The following is a 23345-nucleotide window of genomic DNA, read 5'->3' on the forward strand; positions in this document are numbered from 1 at the left end:
GCTGGCTTGGAGAGAGACACATGTCTTAGGTGTCAGAGAGGAGCAAGTCTCTCAAGATGGTTTAGGAGGCAGGGGGCAAAGTGCAGGAAGGGAAGTTGGTAGGAGGTGAGGCTGGCAATAATGACTAGGGCCAGACTGTGAGACATCTTGGCCATCTGTGCCTTCCCCTGTATTCTCAGAACTGTAAGAGATCTCAAGAGGCAAAGTGACATAGCTGTATTCTCACCTACCAAGAGGGAGGGGTGCTTTCAGACACAGAGCTTCCACACGCTCGGGTGTTTTTCAGTGTGTAGTTGTCCTTACACGGCCTTCAGGTGACCATTTTCAGTTACTTGGAGGCCTGTTTCATTAAACAGTCAAATCAGTCAAATAAGAGAGCCTGAATATGCTGATATCTACATTGGCCACTTTGACTTTCACACTAGATTTGTCTGGCTTATGATTTATCTGAAAAGGAACCACAAATGGGGCCATGAGTTATTTTCAGTGTTCATGATTTTAGAGGCCAACAGTAAATTCTGAGAAACCAATTTCCACCATAGGCAGAACCCAGCTCCCGGTGACTGATGGTTTGTTCAAGCTTCAAAATGAAGAAAGCTGAGGGAAGATTGGGTAACAGGTGCAACCTGACCAGATTGGCTAAGGGCATTGTAGAACTTGGCAGAAAGGGTAGGTTCCCTTTCTCCCTGCCTCCCAGTGGAGGAGGGTAAGGTAGGTCCCCTACTAAAACCTTCAGACTTCAGTCCCAGAAAATCAGGCAGAAGTGAGGTCTGTAGGAGGAAGGAAAAACCTCACTGAACCACATGTAAGGTGGGCAAGGACTCAAATTGAAGGGTTATTCTGGACCTTTTCCCTGTGGCTCTACTAAGAGAGGAAAAGCACCCCAAGCAGGGTCCTGACACTACACTCATCTCTTCATTGGCCTGTTTCGCCTCCAGTTGGGTCCTGTCCCTCCGATCTTAGATGGAGACAGCAAAACATAGCCCTTGGCTCAACATCAACCTGTCTACCTGTGCACTGGAGCTTGATCTTTCCTGCAAGGAAGTCCATACTCAACCATTCCTAAATCCTGACCACACCCTCTGCACAAAGGGTCTCACTGAACCCTCCCAACAATCTCATGGGATACAAACTGTGACACGGAGAGGTGAAGTCATCTCTTCACAGCCATCATCTACTGCACAGCAGTAGAGGGAATGTGAACTCAGGTGTGCTGACTGCACAACCATATGCTTTGCTTCAGCTTCTGCATACAGTGGGGCTACTACATACACCATGCTGCTTCCCAGGCAGAAATGAAGCTCGATCATCAAAGCAGCATGGGTTCTTTATGGGAAATTTGGAAAAATATTGCAAAAGTGCAAAAAGGAAACAAAACTCACCCACAAACCCACTACTTCTACCTTCTGGGGAATGGTGTAAATTAAAAACTGAAAATTCCTTCTTATTTCTAACTTCAGCTCTCAAAGGTATCCACAGTCCTTTCAGAGTTTTTTCTGCATTGTTCACACAAACATGTGTAGATATATACATAACACACAGCAATTTTAAAATAATAAAAAGACTGTGTTTGCACATTACACAATAAGATTATCCTACACATTGCTTTTTTTTTTCACTTAATATAAATCTATTCAAGCCTTTTCTAATGATTACATAGTAATCCACTGTCTACTGACCCATAATTTATTCAACTGGTCCTGTAATAAATATCTTTGTCCATATTTCTTTATGTACCCGTGCTAGTAGTTCTGTCAGATACGTTCCAACAAGCGGCTCACAGAGCTTGTGCATTTTCCATTTTGCTAATTGTCAGATTACCCAGTGAATCTTTAATTCTTTACTTTATGATGGCAAAGAGGGGAATGTTGATAATGAAGCTACATTATATAATGAGAATCACACATAGCTTAGTTAAGCATAATTATATACAACACTGAACGAGTGAGATAAGAGGGGTTTCTCATGTACATTTCAAACTCTTCCTCACTAAGAAACCATTGGAGAGATCCCCTCACTTGCTGTGGGTAAGATAATGTGTCTCCTTCTGGCCTCTCTGGAATTCTCCTCTCTGTGGGGCACTGCTCTTGCCCCACGTGAGTGCATACTGGGGTGTGTCTGTCTTGTGCGTGTGCCTTTATTTACTCTTTTCTGAAAACGTACATTCTTAATGCCTATACTTACCCAACCTGTACTTCAAATACCAAATCTCTGCCAACAGAGAAATGCTCTCTGCTGACTCTCCTGCCTGTCGGCCCAGCCTTGCCTGTCTGCTCCAGAACTGGCAAGTCCGAGGGCTCCATGGCCTCTGATCAGTGAGAGAAGGGCAATGCCACTGTTGTTTCATGAATAGTAACTTCTGGATTGAACTTGGCCTGGTCAGACTCTTCAAGTTCCCTCCAGAGTGTTCCACCCCCACCCCTTCTCCTCTTAAACTGCTCCCACTCACCGCCGTGCCCGCCCAAAGCCCACCTCTGCAGGGACCCCTTGCTGCCAGCCTAAGCTGGACACCCACTCTTCAGATAAATACAAACCCCTTTACTAGACACACACTTCCTGGTATTAGCTATTCCCCCTGCCTGAAAGGCAGTGTAGCCAAATGCAGAACACATGGGACTTTGGGGTCAGAAACGTGGGAGTTTGAATCCTGATTCTTAACCCTGTTGGCTGTGTGATCTTAAGCACCGCTCTGTGCCTGAATTTCCTCAATTATAAAATAGGGGTAATGAAAAAGGAATGCACAGAACCGTTGAAAGCACCTGGTGCAGAGTGCCTGGCACACACAGACATAATAATCTGCAGCTATTCTTAATATCATTCCACCACCAAGCTTCTCAAGTGAGGAGTTACTGGTAATGTCATCTAAAATTCTAGGATGTTTCAAATCTGGGAATCTTATCAAGTTTCATCCATACACAAGCCTTGGAAGAGGTTCTGAATCTGAAGCTCCATTGGCCTTAGGTTCAATCACCCTCTGCCGGTCATACTCAAGCATGATTGGGGTAGTGTGACTAATACAGCCCCCTCAGGAAAGGCCACATCTCCAAGGAGGGGCCAGTCAGGACCTACAATCTTTAAATACTTTTCAACTCTGAGAACTCACTCTGCCAGCCTTATACACTTAAGAACCAGGATGAGGGCGGGGGGGGGGGGGGGGTGGGCGGGGTGTGCCTGGATGGCTTAGTTGGTTAAACGTTTGACTTTGTCTCAGGTCGTGATCACATGGTTCGTGAGTTCAAGCCCCGCATCAGGCTCTGTGCTAACAGCTTGGAGCCTGCTTCAGATTGTGTGTCTCCCCCTCTCTCTGCCCCTTCCCCTTTCATGCACTCATATTCTCTCTCTCTCAAAAATAAATAAACATAAAAAAACAAAAAACAAAAAAAGAACCAGGATGAGGGAGTGACGGAGCTGAGGTCAGGTGGCCACCAGCTAGCAGGTGTGCAGGCATATTTGCAGGGAGGATAACCCAGGCTTGTCGTTCCTCACACTGTGGTTCCCAACCAAAAGAAACCTTTTGGTTCTTGCAGCACCTGTGAGGTAAGCTCTACTGACGTTACTGAGACAGAGGCCTCAGATACCATATATCCTGCATTGTTGGTACAGTCCCACCCAGTGAAGAACTGTTCCCCCACCCCAGCCCCAAATGCCAATAATACTCCTTTTGAGAACCATCTGTAGGGCTTAGACCTCAACAAGCCTTTATTGTTGTTTCCCATCCTGATGAACTGGCAGGAGTGTGAGGTAAGCTGTCAGGTCTCCATTTGCCCCTCTAGCCTGGAGGCTAGGTTACAGTTTTAGATGCCCCATTCCATGGACACCACATCAGTGCTCCCTGGTCTGCCAGCACAGAGGGGGCAGAAGGCAATTGCATGTTGTCTGATCTGTAAAGTTTTTATTTCCAACCCCTATGTAGTACCCTTGCTGAACTGCCATTTGGCATCTTGCCTACAGGCTTAAAAAAGTCAACTCAAGGAAAAACTCCAGCCACTGAACCATGGCTCTCCCAAGAGGAATATAACCCACTAGTTCCACGGCCCTATAATGCCACTGATTCTCTCTCAGCTCTACCACTATCCCCAGGGCTTGGAGTTTGCCAAATACGCACGGTCTCAAAGTCTTATCAGAAGAACCCAAGAAAATAATAATTAATGAGCCAACACTTTCTGAGTGCTTGCTATGTGCCAAGCTCTGGCACTTTACATACATTATCACACGTAATCCCAAGTAGCATAAAATAAAGCTCACATTAGAAAAAGGCAATGTGGTTTGTGCTAATCCTGCCCCTCGGCCTCTTCACCCTTGGACTGAAGCTGTGCTCTGGGCTGCTGCATTCCCAGAATGCCTCAGGTGTCTCAGCAGCTCAGGGAGTCGGGGACCCAACACTGGGAGGATTTATCTCCCACATGTCTTCTGCCATTAAAAGAGATAAATCCAGGTATTGTCATTACAGTAATGGCCTCTGTGACTAAGAGGAGTTAAATAGAAAGTCGGTGAATGTCAAATATCTTGAAAAATCTATTCACCATGAAGTCACCTTCTAATGTGTTCTGAGGAAACAATAACATCCATTTTCACTCCAGACACTACTCTCCATGGTAAATAATATCACTAGGTGACTCTATCCTGTAAGTCCCCAGAAATTGTTTCTAATTATTGTCAGAGGCACATCAATTACCAATAGAGCCTCCAGGCAGCCCTCATCGTGGCTCTGATTAGAAACATGTTTTACTTCCATTTCTTCTGTCAAGCCTCTCCTCCTTCTACATATTTAATTGCTCCGTCTTGGCGGCAGGACTTCTAGCCTCACCCTCCTCTCTGAACTGTGCCTTTCGTGGATAAGCCAGCATCTCCTCCTGGTCTCAGCCCTGCACCTCACCCTCCCTGAGAAGCACCCAGCACCTGGCAAGGACTCATTCTTGTCCCTTCAGAAAAACAGGAGCTCCAGTGACCCGGATTGAAGCTGACAGAACTGCTTCAATTGAAAACAAAGAAACAAACCCATGTTGGGCCAGGGTCTGTGCTAAGCACACCCCATACATTCCCATTGGACCCTCAGAACAATCCTATGAGGGTACAATTATTATCTCCATTCTACATTTGCAAAAACAAAGGCACAAGGAGGTTAAATAACGCCCCCAGGGTCACATGGCTAACAAATGGAGGACTGTCTATCCCCCCAGATGGAGTTGTCTTCACTTCCATTTCTCTCAAGCTTCTCTCAAGCCGGAGGGTGAGCTAGACTTCCTCTTCACTGTCCCTCTCCCTCCTTATCCCTGACCTCTGTGTCCCTCCCACTTATTCTTTGAAGATTCTAGTTTAGTTGGACTCTTTCTAAAGCCACTTCTATCACAGTTCCTAGTGCTTTAAACACAGAGTTGGGCTTCAGGGAGCACCGCCACGTAAACTACAACAGGAAGCTGATTTTCTTCTACCTACCTCAGCTAGCCCCCCATGTCCATGCTCCTGCCTAGACATCATCACTAACCACAACTGCAGCTATACTCTGTTTCAGCATCTCCCTCTTGGACTTTCCAGCTCACCTTTTCTAATGCCCCAGCCCCAAAAATTCTTGGACCACACCAGGACCTACAAGCCAAGGTTCCTGGTATCCTATAATTGTCTCTCACCCCTTCACTATCTTCTGCCCTCCTTACCCAACTTCCATGGACCATGATGGTGTTACTCCCTGTGTACACCTTCAACTGCCTCAACCGATTTCCCTTCAGCATGCTCAGCTGGCAAAACCCGAAGCTATTCAACTCTCCCCTTACCCCATGTCTGCATGGGGGCAGCCAAGTGCAACTGAAGGAAACAACCATGCTGACTGATCTCCCTTTAGTTGTTACCACAAACCTCAAGTGGGCCCTGCGGTGCCTGGCAGCCTACCTTCCATGTCCACTCGCCTTCCTGGGACTCTTTCACCTCCTCTCTCTTGAAATCTCCAATACTTCTTCCCCCTAAAGAGCTCACAGCTCATAACTTCACTGAGAAAGTGAAGTTTCTACAATCACGCCTGCCCATCTTTCTGCATTTCTGCCCATGTGTTTTCCTGGCCTCTCATTGTTCTGGGTGAACTGTCCACCTGCTATCTAAAGCCAATCCCTCCACTTTTCACTAGAGCCCACCCCCTCATGCCTACCCAAGGACACTGCTTTAGTACCAGTTTCCTTCTCTTGGAATCCATATACAAACAGGATGTTATTTCTCTGATCAAAAACACAAACAACTTCCTCTAACTCCACATCTAAATCAAACTGCTACTCCATTTCTGTTCCCCTTTATAATCAAATTCCTTAAAATGGTTGTCTTTACACCCTCCCTCCCATTCTTCTCTTCTGTCTTTTCTTGAACACATCCCAAGTAGGCTCTTGTTCCCTCCATTCTGCGGAAACAGCTCTTGTCAAGGGCAGCAGTGACTTCTCATTGCTGAGTGCAGTGGTAAATTCTCATTCTAACATGAACCGCCGGTAGTGTTTGATGCAGGTGTCCACACCTTCCTTAAGATGCTTTTTTTCCCCTTCCATTCTGGGACAACCCTCCCTCACCAGTTGACCACCTCGGTATCCTGTGCTTATTCCTCCTGGTCTCCCTCAACATTGAGATGTTAAAATCTCCTAGGGTTTCAGATCTTTTCCCTCTTCCAGCTACAATCATTCCTCAGGTGACAGGTCCAGCCTAGACCTCTCCTTTGATATCTGGACTTTGGTAGTCAACTGGCCTCCTTGCTGTTCCTGGGACACACAAAACATACTCCTGCTCCCTTGGCTTTGTGCCTACTGCTCTTTCTTCTTTGATTCCTTCCCCCAAAGAGCTTGTCCCTTTCAGTGTCTACAAAAGAATCACCCCAGAGGTGAGCTTTTTATTTGCAATAACATGGATGGACAACCCTAGAGGGTTTTATGCTAAGTGAAACAAGTCAGATGGAAAAACACAAATACCGTATGATCTCATTTGTATGTGGAATCTAAAAAGCAAAACAAATGAACTAACCAAACAGAAAACAGACTCACAGATACAGGAAACAAACTGTTGGTTACCAGAGTAAGAGGGAGTTGGGGGCCTGGCAAAATAACTGAAGGGGATTATCAGGTACACACTTCCAGTTACAAGTAAGTCACAGGGATAGAATGTACAGCATAGGGAATATAGTCAATAATATTGTAATAACTTTGTATGGTGACAGATGGTAACTAGACTTATTGTGGGGATCATTTCATAATGTATAAAAATATTGAATCACTGTGATGTACACCTGAAACTAATAGGATATTGTATGTCAATTATACTTCAATTAAAAAAAAAGTGAGCCCTTCACTGCCTAATTGATCTAACATCAAACCACCATTACCTTCACCACCTGTCCTCCCTACCCCCCCATGCCAATGTATTTTTATCCATAGCATTTATCCCTCTCTGGAATATTATATATTTAGTTGCTTATTTATTATATTTGTCTCCCTTCGCTAGAACCTCAATTACAAAGGGAGCTTGGACCACCTTTTCCTTAGCATCTAGAATGGTGTTGGGTTCATAGTGGGCACTCTTTCTAAATGTATTTTGAATGAATGAATGTGGGATTCAAACCCATGCCATCTAACTCCAGTAGCATTGAGTCACAACAGTAGAAGAGGGACATCCTTGCCACCAGTGCCTCTAAGAACTATTCACGAATTTGAAGGATTGGAGGCTCCACCTAGTGAGGGCAGAGCCAAAAGAACAAAAGCTGTTTATTATAACCTTATTTTTGCCCCCTGTCTGGCAGGCTGAGAAACTCAAGTTACATATCTGTGTTATTATGAGAGATTCAAAACACCCTTGTATCTATCCTGAGAACATCTTGTTTGACCTGACATGTAACTGCATCCATAGATCACTATGGGTTTCTTAGGAGTCTTCTTCAAAAAAAAACAAACAAAAAAAACCTCAGCAGTTTCTATTCCAACTACCATATGTTCACCACCCCCTCCAAACCTGCCCTGAGGTATTTTTCCCCATCTGAGCACACCTGTGCACGTCCCTTGGTAAATCTGCGCCCAAGCAGACAGTGACATCTTGCCCTGCTTAGATGGGAAATGCATCTGTAACACTATAATCACAACTGCCATTTGAGCAGAGCTAGATGGAATCAGAACACTCATTGGTCTATTGAAATAAGGATGGGCTTTTCAGCCCTGCTCCCTCTTCAAAGGGAGAAGTTAGCTTTTTTTTGCTTTTTTTTTTCTTTCTTTCTTTCTTTTTTTTTTTTTTTTATGCATTCACCTAGATATTCATGCCAGGACTTGCATGAGAAAAACACTTCTTTCTGACCCCTGTGGTGATCAACCCATGCCTTGAAGCAGGAAATTTGATTGCCCTCATCTCAGGCTGAGTCTCTGTTTACCAATCACAACATGACTCAACCCCTTTTTAAAAGCCAGCTGTGACCATTGACTCTGTGACCTCCTGTGGTGCTGAATTCAGTTTAAAAAATAATAATGATAAAATAACAAAGGTTATCGAAGCTATTATGCTTCCATTCCCAACCCTTTGCGGGGGGTGGTGGGCAGGAGGAAATAAAGCAAGTGGGCCAGACCTGAGGAGTTGATGACACACATTTCCCTCCTCCAGAAGCATCCTGTAACTTGTCCCACACCAGCAGTGACTTCCCAGTATGGCTTTCCTCCCTGCTGTTCCCCGTCAGCAAGAGCGTGCTGACACACAGGCTGATGAGCAGCGCCGAAACTTATCGAGTGTGTCCTTCCTGCCTCCAACCTCACAGCCTGTCAGCCCCTGTTGTCACAGGGCTCTTGCTCATTCACTCACTGCTCACACTAATCTAGAAGATGATCAAAGAAAACCTCCACTGACTCACCCCTGTCTAGACCAGCGCAGGGATTGGTCAAGCATGTGCGTTAAATATTACCAGATTCCAATCTATTCTTTTCACCCAGCTCACTGGCTCACACTCTCTCTTCCTCTCTTTCATTTTTCAAAAAATAAATAAATGAATTCTGGGTTGGCTGAAGCTTTCAGCACTGTGACTGCTGTGCAGATGGGTCCTGCTGAAGCTGGTGCTGGCTCTCTAGGGAGCAGCATGAAATGCTGGTTTTCAAAACCTGAGCAGCGTGTAAATGGCAGCTAAAAAGGAAATGCAGATTGGTGCTGAGTGTTAATTGTCTCTTCCTCTCTTCTTCACACACTTCAGAGACTGTGTGGTGGCAGAAGACAGGGAAGCAGGCCTGCCCCCTCGTGGGGTGGGCTTTTTTCCTTTCAAGCTGGACTGAGAGAATAACACCTAGAGTCCAAGTCAAAACATGGAACGGGATTTTTTGTCTTTATTCTTTTTTTTTTTTTTCAAGTTCTCATCTGATGAAAGTCAGGGAGGTGGCACCAAGCTTGTAATGAAAGTAAGATTCTGCTGAGAATGAGTCGATGAGATGTGACACAGAAAGGGGAAGCAGGATGTCTTTGTTTTGAAATGACAGGCGATAAGCTATGGGGGTGCCTGGTGAGATTTTAGTCCATAACTAGGTAGCAACCTGTCAAATGCAGGCCCTTAAATGCATCACAAGAATTCTCACTTGAGATGATTTCAATTCCAGCTCTGTGTGTGTGAGTGTGTGAGTGTATGCACGCACGCATAGCAAACATAATTGAATGCCAAAAAACACCGCCATGTCCTGTTAAGGGTATAACTGTAATCACACTGGGACGGGAGCTCTAATTCCTTCCTTTGCCTTCCTTGCTTAGGCAGTGACAAGGTCAGCCTTATGACCACAGCCCAGGCTCGGAGCCATTTATTTTCATCCCTGAAGACTCGTGTTAGCTTTCTCCTGAAACGCTAATCAAGCAGATTCTTGACTGACTGTCTTTTCCTTTTATGTTTTTTGTCTAGATGAAGAGGGATTATCTGAATTTGTACAGTTTTGAATAAGTTGGGGGCAATAGGGAAGCAACTGGGAAAACTGATTATCAGTTGGCGAGGGGAAAAGAAGAACCTAGAATCTTTTTTTATAAAACCATAAATTCCCTGTGCTCCACCTGAGCCATTGTACCCTGTACCTGCTGATCCCTGTTTCTCCACGCGTTTATGAAAAGGCTATGACTCCCTGCTGCCGTTGCTGGAGTGCCAACTCCATTCTAGCTTGCCAGTTGGAGACAAAGATAGGCAATGACAAATTCAAACAAGTTACTGTCTGGATCCATGCTCTCTTTCATACCCTGGAATGTGTAGGTAAACTGGTCCCCACCTCTGCACTTCATTGGCATGACCAAGAAGAGCCTTCAGTGAGCATGTTCAAAAAAAAAAAAAAAAAAAAAGCTCTCTCCTGCTGCTGCCCCCAGCTTGGCTAGATAGTGTGCTCCACACTCCTAGCACCTTTCCTAATCAGGGCAGAGAGTGAGCTCAGCCTAGGATGGGAAAACCATGAGCTGGATCTTGCTCCGAGTACAAAATGGCCTCACTCTCTCAGTCTGCGTGAAGGAAGCAGACAAAGAATATCCTTTCAAGGAACTGGCAAGGAAGACAGTTTTGGGGTGGGAGGGAAAACCTCCTGGCTGACCCCACCCTCTGAAAGAGGTTCCCTGGCTAGAAATGGCCCTGAGGTATGGGACACTGTACTGGGAAGCCAGGCATCTCTCCTTAGAAGCACCTCCTGAGTCTGGTCCAGTCACTTACCTGTCACCTCCTGGTTGTTGTGCAATTTCTCAAACCCATTTCCCTCCTAAAAAGGAGTGGCCCCCACATGCACATCACCTAGAAAGAATCACCAGAGTCACCACTAATAAACAGGGAGTAGTGGTGGTTGCAATTGAAGATGACAATGATGTTGGCTAATGGGCATTGGGGAGTAACTCATCTTCCCAGCCCTGTATGCAGGGGACAGTCTGTGTCTTGAGGAGGAACCTGGGAGTACATATCTATGTGCTTATAACCTACTCCCCCCAGAGGTGGAATGGGATGGGGGTGATATTTTGTCTCAACATTAACTGGATTCCAGTGCTATGTTATGTGCATGCCAAAAAGAGCCGCAGGCGAGGTCTCAAAGCTGTTGAAATGCTCCTCACTGCCTAGTGAGTACATAAGGGACTTGTTGTCACAGAGACACTACCTCTGTTCAGTGATAAAGTTGGCTGACCTATCCAAGTGGCTCACATGTAGCCTGGTTCCAGGTTGACCATGGCAACCAGAGATAACAGTCACTGCTACCCATCTAACTCTTCCCATAGGTGACCACAACAGAACCATCATAAACCAGTTCCCCAAATCTACGGGACAGAAATCAGAACTGAAGTTATTTGGCAAGAGGATGTGATTGAAGGAACTGGTGGGGAAGGAGGGGAAGATTGATTGGGAAGGACAGGAAGTGACAGAACTTTCTACATCTTGATTGTATGTGCATTACATGAGTATCTGCATTTGTCAAAACTGATCAAATTGTACACTTAGTGTCTGTGCCTTTCACTGTATGTAAATTATACTTTCATTATTAAAAAACTATTCTGTGTCTCTTACAGGAAGCTAAAAGAAGGGCAATTCTGATACTCTTTATCTCCAACCTACCTTTCTGGTACCAGCTGGAAAAGGACAGCCCAGAAGTTCCATTCCGGACTCACTATGCCCCACTGTGTGCAGTGGCAGATGGCACCCAGGACTTGGAACCTAAAGCCTGCATCGGAAGCCCACTCACCACCCACCTCCACCACCACTCACCAAATCTATGATTTTTGGAAAGTCCCTTGATCTCTCTGAGGCTCTGCTTCTTCATCTGCAAAATAGAGGGTAATGATCCCTGCCTATGCTATAAGATTATTGGAGGAAACAAAAAATAACGTTTCGTAAACTAGGAAGAGCTACAGGAATACAGATTGTATACTGTCTCAAAAAGATCATCACTGTTTAGACACATGCCTGAAATGGACAAGCTCCTTATTGTAGTGTTAAAATTCCAGTTGGGAAATCTAGGATGAAAACTTCCATAAACAAGATACAACTAAATAACCATAAATAGTGGTATAAATTACCTCAAAGAACCAAGTTGTTAAATAATGTTATATCTCCTTATTTCTTTGATCATACAAACTATTCCAAGCTTTCACTGGCCTGAGAGGCAGTAAGTTTACTTTCAATCCGTTTGGTAGTACCCTGATCAACTCCCAGCATAGACATTGCCATCTGATACCCTCATATTAGTCATGTACTATAGGACTAAAAACACAAGTTCTTTACTCTCTCTGCCACCACTCCCACAGTGGAGATGGTAGAGGAAGACTTTACTACAGCTTTGGCTTCTCTTTACAGGGCGGGGAAATTAGATGTTAACACTTGTTGGTAATGGTATATATGGCATACACACACACACATATGTATATATACCATATACATACCACATATATGTGTGTGTATATATATACACCCACATGTGTGTGTGCATAAGCATAACATAATGTAAACATATACACATATGTGTAAGTAACATTAGTAACATCTTCTCCAACATCTAGATTGCTTTGAGACAGAGAATCAACAACAGTGAGGAGACTTACAGCAGGGAATAAGAAACTCAAGCAGTGGTTCTTAACTATTTCAGGATCCCATAGCCCTTTGAGAATCTATGAAAATTATGGGCCCTCTCTGCAGAAAAATGTACATTTGCACAAACATACACTGTCATGCTTATAATTTCAAGGGCTTCGTTGAACCCCCGATAGTTCATTCAAGAACTACAGGCTCATAATACTAGTCACCATCAATAGTTGTTACTGATGTTGTGGTTGATGATGGTGATGATGATGATGATGGTGGTGGTGGTGGATTCACTTGTACAATTCAGTCTTCCCAAAGCCTTAACAACTCTAGAATATAAACATTGTGGTTGCAATTCCAACAAGTTCTATAGTAGGAAGAAATCATAACCCATTCATCCCTCTCCCTTGTACCTTTCTACCCAATGACAGAACAAAGAGAAGCCAGAGAAGCAGGTAAAGATATTTCAGAAGATTGTTCTTCTGTGCTCCCCCAGGGAAACTAGAGTATCAGCTGAACCTGAACCATCTAGAAGTCAATACACAGATATATTTTCTGTATACCATTCACAACCACAGAGAGCTCAACTATTCCCACTTCCCAATTTAGCTCTTCTTTAGGCTGGCCTGGCTTGCTGTGCCCAAACAGGCCCACAAAGATGACCTACCCCATTATCTTCTTTAAAGTATCTTTGCCTAGTATTTAAGCCAATTTAAGGTCCTTACTAAAAGAGGAGTAAACATGGTATGTTAGTTATGGGTTGCTGTATAATTACTCCAAAACAGCAGCTTAAAACAGCAAACATTTATTATCTCACAGTTTTTGTGGATCAAGAATATGGGTGCATATCAGCCAGAAGCCTGTACCTCCAGGTTTCTCACAAGGATACAATCAAGCTGCTAAGACTACAGTCTCATCTGAAGGCCTGATTGAGGGAAGATCCACTTCTAAGCACTTCACACAGTTGTTGCAGAATTCAGTTCCTCACAGTATTCTGAAGCCTCACCTCGTCACTGGCTGTTGGCCAGAGGCCTCCTTCAGCTCCTTGCCACAGAAGTCTCTCTATCACATAGTTCACAACATGGCAACTAGCTTCTCTCAGAGCAAAAAGCAGGAGAATGAAAGGGAGCAAGCAAGATGGAAGTCACATTTTTCTGCAACCTAATCTCAGAAGTGACATTCCATCTCTTTTGCTGTATTCTATCCATTATAAATGAGTCATTAACAGCAGCCCACACTCAAGGGGAAGGGATTACACAAGGGCATGAATACCAGGAGGAAGGCATCATGGGGAGCCATCCTAGCGACTACCTACCACTCATCCACACATGGGTTCAAACTTTGGTTCTGCCACTTATTGTAGGCTCTCAGGAAAGCAACCCAACCTCTCTAAGCCTTGGTTTTTTCCTCTGTGAAGTTAGGGTAATAATACCTAATACCACAGCAGGGCTGTGTTAAAGATTAAAGATATTGAATGTAACTCCTACAGCTCAGCAACAAAAAGATGACAACTCCATTTAAAAATGGGCAAAAGCACTTGAATAAACATTTCTCCAAAGAAGATATACAAATGGCCAATAAGCACATAAAAAGATGCTCAACATCATTAGTCACTAGGGAAATGAAAATCAAAACCAAAATGAGATACCATTTCATACCTACTAAGACGGCTATCATTTTTTTAAAAGGGAGCTAAGTGTTGGTAAGGATGTGGAGAAACTGCCACCTTTGTATAGAATAGGCAAATTCATAGAGACTGAAAGTATATTAGAAATTACCAGAGACGAGGGGAAGAGAGTAATGGGGGGAGTTATTGCACAAGGGGTACAGAGTTTCTGTTTGGGATTATGAAAGGGTTTTTAAAAACAGAGAGTAGTGATGATTGTGTGGCATTATGAATGTAATTAATACCATTGAATTGTACACTTAAAATGATTAAAATGGCAAATTTTATGTCATATCTATGTTTCCACATTAAAAAAATAATTAATATAATGTAGTACAGTAGCTGCTCAACACATTATTGAATTAAATACTTAACCATCAGCAGAGGCCATACAGGCAATAGTGTGGATGCCTTGGACTATGTCCTGCCAGATCGGCGACACGAAAGAGGTTGTAAGGGGAAGTCAGATTTGCTTCCACTGACAGCTACTTCCTTGGTTGTCAGTTTTGAAGCACTATACTTTCTGTAAATTCTCAGCTCTAATAATCTGAGAAGGAATCGGGGAGAGATTACTATATTGCCTACGATAATTTAGAGAACAGACATATGCTCATGGTCTCAGGTAAAAATTAGACAAAAGCCATATTTGCCTTCATTAGATCATTCTCTTTTCACCTCAGTTTCCCTCAGGACTTGAAGTGATTTCACAGGTTCTAATGTTGCTCAGCTGTATTTCCTACTGCAGTCTAAGTCAGTGGTTAAGCGCTCAGACTTGATGCCAGGTGTCCTGGGGTTCAATCCTGGCTCTGCAGCTTCTTGAGTGATTGGTCATGAGCTATTTACCCAAAGGCTCTAATGCTTCAGTCTCTCTCTCTGTAAAATGAGGATAACAATGCCTAGCGCGTAAGGTATTATAAAGTATAAATGAAATTATGAATTATCTAGGAAGGGGCCTGGCACATATCAAAGTGTACATTAGATGACAGCTTATAGTATTTTAGAGCAAAGTTACTTTCCTACCCAAGCTTATAAACATCTGTCTGTGCCACTTTAAATGAGGGAAGAATTATTTAACTTTAGTTTCCAGGTACCTGATGAATAAAATAGACCATTCATTTCTCCATTCAAATATTTAATGGGCACTTACTATGTGAATGGTATTCTATTGTACTATTATGCAATCTTGCTTTGTTCAACTAATGAAGTGGGGCAGGTAAGGGAAGGAGGTGTGAATTGAATAATAGCCATGGCTGGAGTAACTGTAAAAATTAGATGAAATCCCTAAAGCAATTAAAATCTTCCAGGTAGTTTCTAGTGTCCAGATCACCTTATGGTTACAAATGTTTTTGAAAAGTCAATATGACTGCGCCAACATCTTCAGATAAAGCACACTGCTTCCTGAGTATGACTAATTACAAACACCAAGTCTGTTCTAACCTTTCTTAATAGGAAATAAGACTCATTTTGGTACTGTTTGTAATGATTATCTGATAGCTAGACCAGAAGACAAGGAACACCTGTTTGAGTGTTCCAATTGTGTAACACTCTAACAGCTTTTTCTTTGAGAACATAAAGAACTAACAAAAGAAAGATGCAGAGTTAAACACACGAACTCTTCTAGGCTCTGAGAGCATGCCATGAGCCATCCCATCATGGTCCAAATTTCTTCTACAGTGATAATTTCAAATTATTTTTAAATAGGTATTTTCAGTTTCATATGCTGATTGTTTCAAATAACTGATTGTAATCAAATAATTGCTTTTTAAAAAATGTTCTAATGCCCTATTCATGTCCTCTTCCACCAGAATATTCTAAAGTAAAGACATTAGATAATATTTACCCTAATTCTTCAGTCCTTGCCCTTCAAAATGCAAAATGCTTTCCCATGTTGCAGAAAAAAAAACCCTCTATTTCAATTCATTCATGCAATGAGTTCAATAAATACTTGTTTATGCAACCTTTAGTTATTGAGCACCTACTATGTACCAGGGGGAACACAGTAACATATTCTCCCACTACCTCTCATAATAAAAGTAGAGGTAATAATAAGAAAGTATGGATGATCATCAAACTTCTATTTGAATAATTCCAGTGATAAACAACTCACTATTTATGTGGGATCAAACTCAGTACTGGCAACCTCTAGTTATTAGAAAGTTAATTCATGTACTGAGCTGAGGCTAGGCGAGGCTTAGTTCCAACATAATATATGGTATAGGTTGCCCTGCCAGGCAAAAAATCAGAAACATATGAAGATTATCCCATACCAAACACAAAAGAGAAACCCTTTGGCACAGAGGCAAAATCCCCTGTAGAGTTTGCTCCTGGCTCCAGCTGCCTCTTCACTCCCTTAAGCCTTCAGCATCTCTACACTAAAAACACAGATTTACAAAATAAGTAAACTTTTACTTTACACTTTTTTCTTCATTTTACACTTGGGGGTTGAGAAACTGACCACAACAATCTCTTTAAAAAGTCATTCCAACTCTTGCTTTACAGTAAGCTGATAAATGTCAAGCATAGATTGACTTCTTAAAGATGAGTAAGCACAGGAAAATTACTGTCTTGATAAATATTCTGTGATTCAAAAGAAAAGAATTTGGTTCCAATTCCGGTTATGACAAAGTAAGTTCCAACCAGACTGATTCTCTTGCAGATGTCAGCTACGAACTTTGCACAAAATACAAAAGGCGAACTATCCAAAAGCACCAGAGAATGAACAAAAGCAGGTAGATTATGGAGGAGTGTTAAAAGAGTGTAAAAAGGAATGAGCACATGTCAAATTGCCGTTTTTATAGTGTTTAGGTTGAAGGTAGGCTGCAGTAAGTAACTGTTCAGAGCAGCTAAAACTCCAACAGAAAATCACAATCTGTCTGGCCTGAAGAACCAGATGACAGTGTTAGAGAACCACAGTCCCTGAAAATTGAGGGATGAATCCCAGAAAAAAGGGAGCCAGAGTGGAAGAACCTCAAACTCTGTGTATAAATTCCATCTAAATCTCTGGTTAGCTCCTGAACCACACATATATGGGGCAAACTCCAACTAAAAGATAAAACAAATGAATTAAGGTTTGAGTTGTTATCAAAAAAACAGAATTTGCATTTTTAGTATTATCATGTTAATTGCCTAATAAAACAATACCAGCAAAATAAATCTGTAGAAGAATATAATGGAATCCACACCTACCATTCACGATGTCAAGGATGAAATTATTCAACACACACAGAACTAGGAAAATGTGACGACTTGTTCTCAAGAGAAAAATAAATGAAGAGCAACTTCAAAATGACCCAAATGCTAGATTAGCAACTGTGGTAATTATACTTGATGAGTTAAAGAAAATTATGCTTGCAGTGAAAAAAAAAAAAATGATAGAAAATCCCACCAGACATATAGAAACTATATTTTAAAAACCAAATATAAATTCAAGAACTAAAAAATCAAAACATTTTTTTTAATCACTGCATGGACCTAACAATACAATGGAGATGACAAAGGAGAGAACAAAGATAAGGTGATAGAAATTACTCAACCTGAAAAAGTAAGAAAAAGTATTGGAAGAAAAAGAAACAGAGCTTTCAGAGACCCATAAGACAATATCAAAAGGTCTAAAACATATATAATTTGTGTCATTGAAGGAGAAAAGTGTGGAAAGGAGTAATAAAAAATTATTTGAAAAATAATGGCCAAAAGTTTTCCAATGTGGGTGAAAAACATAAATTTACAAACTCACTTTAGGCAGATTCAACTCTAGGCAGAATAAACACAAGGAAAACGATGTGTAGCAGCAGCAACATAGTCAAACCGCTAAATGTTAAAGATAAAGAGAGAATCACCTTAAAGTCCTGAAAGGAAAAAAAAAATAAAAAAAGTCAACCCAGGATTCTATATCCAGCAAAAATATCCTTCAAAAAAGGAGACAAAATCAAGAAAGTTAAAAGAATTCATCGGCAGTAGATGTGAGCTATCAGAGCAATCAGGTGACATTCTTCAGGCTAAAGGAAAATGAAGTCAAATGGAAATAAAAATCTGCAGCAAGGAATGAAAAGCATCAGAAATTGTTAATACCTGGTAAATATATAGGACTATTTATTCTTCTCATTTCCATTAAAATACATTAAATTGTTTAAAGCAAAACAACAGCATTACCTTGTTGGAGTTTATAATGTATGCAGATGAAATACATATAACAACCATAGCCTAAAGAATCTGGATCTGGGTGGGAATAAATGGACCTTTATGGTTGAAATATTTTTACATTTCATGTGAAGTGAATACTATTCTTGTTAATATTAATTCTAGACAGACAATGAATAGTTACAGATGTAAATTATACACCTTATAGCGAGCAATAAAATGTAATACAAATATTCTAGCTAAAAAACCAATAAGTAAATTAAAATATAATCTAAAATATATGTAAATACTCCCAAAGAAAAAGATCACTCTAATGGAGAAAAAAAAAAAAAAGTCTTCTTTGAAGGAGAAATGTCCCCCAAATGTTCTTGTTTCTTTTAGAATTCTCGAGAAAGAACATTTTATTTACAAAACTAAAACCATTAGTAATAAAGAGAAAGCAATATAAAAGAAGGAAAGATTTCATGGAGACTTAAAACAAGCAAGCCATTATTGTGAGAATTAAAAACAGTCATAAAAAACAAATGAATAACAGATTGAATATTGCAGAAATCTGAAGGACAAAATTGAAAACATTTCAATAAGAGGAAACAGCAATGGTGGTGGCATCTGAGGGAGAAGCCTAAAAGGGAAGATGTAGGAAATCCTCTCTAGGAACAAGGGTCCTGGAAAGCAGGATTGGGCAGAGGAACAAGTTGAGCTGTAATATATCTCCATGTCTGCTCCCCAGGGACAACAACCTACAGTACCTCTAATAAAAAAGAATTGCTATTCACTGTTTTTAGAAGTAAAAATAATGCCAAATGTAATTCTGTAGTCAGAAAGCTAATAATCTAAAAGATAACAAAAATAATCTGATTATAAGATGTCCAATTTTATAAATAAAATCTAGGACTTGGGAGAGGAGATAGGAAAGAAATAAATGAATGATAAACTTCTTACCCAACACAAAGGCTGTCAATATATATCTTTTCTTCTTAAATAAAAACTATGAGACATAATTTTATTGTCAATGTGACAGAAAAAAATGTACTAAAAAAAAAACCTTAGGCATCACTGAACTTCAGAAAATAATTTCTTTGAAACAAGAACTTTTCCATCCCCCAATTTTTTTCTTTGATGTTAAAAAAAATTTAAGAAAATCATTAAGAGATTAAGAGGGTTAGTAGTTGCGTGCAAGTTTTTCAATATGTGTTTCTTAATGGGCATAAGTTTAATTTTCCAAGAAGTAACACTTCATCAAATGTCTCTTAAGCATCTGAAGATACCACTAAGATTAAACAACAAAAACAAAATTTTTTTTTATTTAAAAAGAGAACAAAGCTTGAAACTTTAAAGGAAATTAATAGGGACAGGTTGCTCTGAAAGAAAACATAGTCTATAAAAAAGACAAATTAGTTTCAAGAGGGAAAAACTAAATACATTGCAGGAATATTATTAAATCTAGTAATTACAACAAGCCCAAAGAAATGACACATGAATACAAAACATCAGTTCTTTCTCTTCATCTTTCTGAAATATTTGAAATCTTACTTCATTATTTCAGAAAATGCTGCTTTTCCATTTCCATCAATGGCTCATCTCATACAGTGTAATTTACTTCATTTTTAGAACATGACTTTCTCGTATGTACTTAGTTTTTTCTGAATTTCTAATTGTATTTCCCTGTTGTTGCAGCTGTTGTCACCTCTCATTCATCTACTTCTCATCAGTAATGTACTTTGTACTTCCAGGTTCCCAACAACCAATTAATAATGTATATGCCTCTCTTTAAAGACATTCTTCATGGCTCTTCTGATTTACGTTATAATTTGAACTGTTTAATTTTTGGCCTGCTAATCAGTTGTTAAACCAGGAAAATTTTAAATCTCACTCAGGAGTTAGTTCCAATAGTTATTAACTCCCTATAATGGGGGGGTGTGGGGGTGGATATCAAACAACAATGACCCTGAACTGATCCAGGTATTAAATTTGGCAGGTAAAGACATTAAAATAATTATTATAACTGCATTCTTGAGATTCAGAAAGTTAAGTACAAGCATGCAAAGAAAAAAACATTGAATTTCTAGATAAGAAAACTACAATTTGGGAGATGAAAAATTTATGGAATGGGATTAATGGCAGGTTAGACATCACAAATGAAAAGATTAGTAAATTTCACATTAAAAATTCCTATCAAATATGAAACACAGTAAGAATTTTTAAATATTTGTTTGTTTGTTTATAGAGAAAGAGTCATACCAACAGAGAAAGAGAAAGAGAAATAAACCTCAGCCAGATAGGAAAAAAAATGAAACTACCATTATTTTCAAATGACACAATCATCTATTTATAAAATCCAAAAGAATCTACCTTTAAAAAGTACTAGAATTAGTAAGTTCAAGATTGCAGGATACAAAATCAATATATAAGAAGGAATCATATTTCAGGGTACCTGGTGGTTCAGTCAGTTGAGTGACCAACCCTTGATTTCTGCTCTGGTCATGATCTCACAGTTGTGGGATCAAGCCCTGTGTTGAGCTCCATGCTGAGCATGGAGCCTGCTTGGGATTCTCTTTCCCCCTCTGTAAACAAACAAACAAACAAACAAACAAACATTTTTTAAAAAAAGACATTGTATTTCTATATACTACCAGCAAATAACTGGAACTTGAAATATGAAATATCATTGCCAATAGCATTAAGAATATAAAATACTTAGAGATAAATCTGACAAAAATGAAAGGCCTACACACTAAAAGCTACAAAACATGGCTGAGAAAAACTGAGATCTAAATAAATGAAGAGGTATATCTTTATTCCTGTGTTGAAAATTTCAATATTCATTTGTAAGGAAGACTCCAAATTGATCTATGGAGTACATGTAACATACACAGAATCCCTGAAGACATTTCTGGTAAAAAGTAAAAGTTGATTTTAAACTTTGTGTGAAAATACAAAGTACCTAGACCAGACAAACAATTGAAAAATAAAAACAGTCAGAGGTCTGACACTACCTGATCTCAAGCCATTATAAGGCTACAGTAATCAAGACAGTGTGGTCCTGGTGTCAAGATAAACAAATAGATTAATGGAACGAAAGAGAATCCAGAAACACGCCTATACATATAAGGACACTCATTTTTGACAAAGGGGCAAGAACAATACAGTGCAGAAAAAAACAGTTTTTTCAACAACTGGTGGTAGAAAACAATGGATAACCTTATGCAAAACTATGAACTCCAATCCATGTCTTGTACCATAAACAAAAATTAACTCAAAACATATCATGGACCTAAGTGTACAAACTAATATGATAAAACTTCTAGGGGAAAAAAAAAAATCTTTGTGCCTGGCTTAGGCAAAATTTCTTACACAAGACACCAAAACATAATCCATTGAAAAGAAAATATTGATAAATTGGACTTCATCAAAATTTTAAACTTTTACTCGGGGCGCCTGGGTGGCGCAGTCGGTTAAGCGTCCGACTTCAGCCAGGTCATGATCTCGCGGTCCGTGAGTTCGAGCCCCGCATCGGGCTCTGGGCTGATGGCTCAGAGCCTGGAGCCTGTTTCCGATTCTGTGTCTCCCTCTCTCTCTGCCCCTCCCCCGTTCATGCTCTGTCTCTCTCTGTCCCAAAAATAAATAAATGTTGAAAAAAAAAAAAATTTTAAACTTTTACTCTTCAAAAGACACTATTAAAAAAATGAAAGCTAAATCAGACTGGAAAAATATATTATTAAAGAAAATATCAGATAAAGTACGTATATCTAGAATGTATAACAAACTTTCAAAACTCAATAATAAGAAAATAAATGCCCTCTATAAAATGAAGAAAATATTTGAATAGACATTTCACTGACATGAAGATATACAGATAGTAAGTAAGTACATGAAAATATGCTCAACATCATTGTTCATTGGGGTAACACAAGTTAAAACCACAGTGAGTCATCACCTTACATTTATCAGTATGACTGAAATAAAAAGACTGGCCATACAAGTATTGGTAAGGATGTGGGGAGCTAGAACTTCATACACTGCAAGTGGGAATGTAAAATAGTACCACCACTTTGGAAAACAGTGTGGTACTCTTTTACACCTATCACACGATCCAGCCTTTCTATTCTTCCTAGGTATTCACCCATGAGAAATAGAGCACATATCTGCACTAAGACAAATAAATAATGAGATACTACTTGGTGTTAAAAAGAAATGAATTATTGATACACACTCACCATATGAAAGAATACAAAATAGGGGCACCTGGGTGGCTCAGCTGGTTAAGCATCCAACTTCAGCTCAGGTCCTGATCTCCCAGGTTGTGGGTTTGAGGCCCCCATAAGGCTCTGCTCTGACAGTATGGAGCCTGTTTGGGATTCTCTCTCTCCCTCTCTCTCTGCCTTTCCCCTATGTGTGTGCACGTGCTCGCTCTCTCTCTCTCTCTCTCAAAATAAATAAACTTTTTAAAAAAATAAAAAGAAGGAAAATACAAAATAACTATGCCAAGTGAAAGGCGAAAAAAAGTGCATGCTGCCTGATTCTATTTAAAGAAAATTCTTAGCAATGTAAACTAATTTGTAGTGACAGAAAAGTGGTTGCCTGGGAATAGGGGTTGGATACAGAAAGGGATGGTTGGGAGTGATTACAAATGGGCACAAGGAAGCTCTTGTGGGCGATGAATTTGTTCACTATCTTGATCATAGTGATGTTCCCAGGGGTGCCAAACTTATGTTAAAACTTATCGAATTGCATACTTCAAATTAGAAAAAATTCTAGGGGTGATTATGAAACATAGTGTGAGAGACACTGCATGAGTCAGTGCTTCCTCATGAATACCATCATCGTGTATCTCTCCACCAATAGGACTGTCCTGCTCAGAATGTGCTCTTGTCGCACAGCAACATTCCAAAGGTTGCGTGGACAGTTTGGAGCACAAAGAGAACATTCTCTCCCTGGTTTTGTAAATTTTTGCTTCTACAGCCTTAGGTGGCATAGTTTTGAAGTTTTGTGGACATTTCCTTTAATCAGACTGTTAAATCCTTTTTTTTTAATTTT

The 23345-nt window shown here is 40.5% G+C and overlaps 1 protein-coding gene across 2 annotated transcripts in view; it reads right to left on the reverse strand.

Moving 5' to 3' along the window:
* Positions 1-10675, reverse strand: part of TIGIT (T cell immunoreceptor with Ig and ITIM domains) — a 62236-nt gene extending 51561 nt beyond the window's left edge. The window contains exon 1 of one of the 2 annotated variants that reach the window (XM_047874554.1): positions 10658-10675. The gene's annotated coding sequence lies outside the window, so the exon portion shown is untranslated. Of the gene's footprint in view, positions 1-230; positions 270-10657 lie in introns of those variants that run through there. The other variant, XM_047874556.1, reaches the window with a different exon arrangement.
* Positions 10676-23345: the final 12670 nt, after the last annotated feature.

This window comes from Prionailurus viverrinus, chromosome C2, assembly GCF_022837055.1.
Source record: "Prionailurus viverrinus isolate Anna chromosome C2, UM_Priviv_1.0, whole genome shotgun sequence".
In the NCBI taxonomy this organism is placed as follows: Eukaryota; Metazoa; Chordata; class Mammalia; order Carnivora; family Felidae; genus Prionailurus; species Prionailurus viverrinus.